Source organism: Mus caroli, chromosome 15 (assembly GCF_900094665.2).
Source record: "Mus caroli chromosome 15, CAROLI_EIJ_v1.1, whole genome shotgun sequence".
Lineage (NCBI taxonomy): Eukaryota > Metazoa > Chordata > Mammalia > Rodentia > Muridae > Mus > Mus caroli.
Window position 1 is genome coordinate 34,335,330 of NC_034584.1, and position 2,368 is coordinate 34,337,697.

Genomic DNA, 2,368 nt, shown 5'->3' on the forward strand with positions numbered 1-2,368 from the left:
TTTTGTTATTCCAAATGAATTTGCAAATTGCTCTTTCTAACTCTATGAAGAATTGAGTTGGAATTTTGATGGGGATTGCATTGAATCTGTAGATTGTTTTTGGCAAGATGGCCATATTGACTATATTAATCTTGCTAATCCATGAGCATGGGAGATCTGTCCATCTTCTGAGATTTTCTTTGATTTCTTTCTTCAGAGACTTAAAGGTATTGTCATACAGATCTTTCAGTTGCTTGGTTAGAGTCACATCAAGGTATGTAATATTATTTGTGGGTATTGTGAAGTGTGTCATTTCCCTAATTTCTTTTTCAGCCTGTTTATCCTTTGAGTAGAGGAGGGCCACTAATTCTTTTGAGTTAATTTTATATCCAGCCACTTTGTTGAAGTTGTTTATCAGTTTTCTCTGGTGGAAAATTTGGGGTTTTTATATACTTTCTTGGTGGCAATGTAAGAAGAAATGAAAGCCAACTTTCACAATTCATAAGGTTTTTACTAGAGAACACATTCTATTACTAAGATTTAGACTTTCCCTAACATGTTTTCTAGTTTTTAAAATATATGATTAATCACAGCAATGATTTGTTGTTTACTTTTTATCTCCTTAAGTTTCTAAATCATCACACCATTTCACACCTTCTTGGAACACAGGTCTGACTCCAGAGTTAATCTTCTTGCCATGACTCCATGTCATCAGCTGTGTGCTTTGTAATTAGTTCTTTTCATATCAGCAGAGGGAAAACTTCCTTTCAAAGTAAAAATTCCTCAGGGTAAGACTTTTAATATAGGCTTTACTTAATTTAACTGGTTAAAACTTTAAGGTATAAATAGCCCAAAGCAACTGTTCATGGGAATGTTCAGTAGTTGCCTAATAAGCATAAATAAGTGTAAATAAGCAGACCATAAAGAATATGTTTCCGATCCAAGAAATACATGCAAAGAAAAGAAATCTCTTCATTCTGGTGGACCCAAATGCTTTGCGGTTTGCTGAATATCTGGCTATCAGCGGAAATGCAGTTTTGAGGTCCAGGCCATTTGAAATACCAACCCCACACACTTTAGTAGGCACATAGAGCTGCTATGTGCCTTTTACTCTTTTGAATCCTGCTTTAGTAAACTACAGCGAAGACTTCCAGAGACATCTGCAGCTATCTGTTGAAAAATTAATAATTAATAAAATTGATAAATTGTAAGCAAGCAGTATAACTATGAGCAGTGATGAGGAGGGACTGTGAAGATGATTTTTCCAATGTATGGAAAAGGACTGTTGGCTCATTATCTCCAAGAGCTTGAATTCTCTTTGCAATGCAAACTTCATAGAACAAGCAACACAAACACAGATTCAATCCTCTTGCACGCTTAAGTGAAGATCCTTATAATGTTCTATTTCAGGATAAATGGGTTTTTCTTATTAAAACTGTTACTACCTCATAAATATTAAAATGATTCAGTAAATAGTTTTATTCTAAGATGTGTTATTTTTAATTGAAACTGTTACTACTTTTTAGAGTTTTAAAATTATTCAGCGAATATCTATTGAGGCCTAGTATTTTTTCTCTTTTTATTTATTGGATATTTTATTTATTTACATTTCAAATGTTATCCCCTTTCTTGGTTTCCCCTCCGGAACCCCCATATCCCATCCTCCTTCCCCTCACCTACCCAACCACTCCCACCTCCCCACCCTGGTATTCCTCTACACTGGGAAACTGAGCCTTCCCCAGACCAAGGGCCTCTCCTCCTATTGATATCCAACACGGCCATTCTCTCCTACATATGTGGCTGGAGCCATGGGTCCCTCTATGTGTAATCTTTGGTTGGTAGTTTAGTTCCTGGGAGTTCTGGGGAGTCTAGTTGGTTGATATTGTTGTTCTTCCTATGGGGTTGCAAACCCCTTCAGCACCTTTCTCTCTAACTTCTCCATTGGGGACCCCATGCTCAGCCCAATGGTTGGCTGCAAGCATCTACCTCTGTATTTGCCAAGCTCTGAAAGAGCCTCTCAGGAAACAGCTATATCAGGCAAGCACTTCTTAGCATCTTCAGTAGTGTCTGGGTTTGGTGTCTGCATATGGGATGGATCCCCAGGTGGGGCAGTCTCTTTCCTTCAGTCTCTGCTCCACACTTTGTCTCCATATTTCCTCCCATGAGTATTTTGTTTCCCCTTCTAAGAAGGACTGAAGCATCCACACTTTGATCTTCCTTCTTCTTGAACTTCACATGGTCTGTGAATTGTATCCTGGGTATTCTGAGCTTAGGACAAAATAGCAACCAACAGATTAGGAAAAGATCTTTACCAACCCTACATCTGATAGAGGGCTAATATCCAATATATACAAAGAACTCAAGAAGTTAGACTCCAGAGAACCAAATA

The 2,368-nt window shown here is 37.8% G+C and overlaps 1 protein-coding gene across 49 annotated transcripts in view; it reads left to right on the forward strand.

The window, feature by feature from the left end:
* The window catches only part of Rims2 (regulating synaptic membrane exocytosis 2), a 482,991-nt gene that overhangs the window by 419,542 nt on the left and 61,081 nt on the right, over nucleotides 1–2,368 (forward strand). The window lies entirely within an intron of this gene.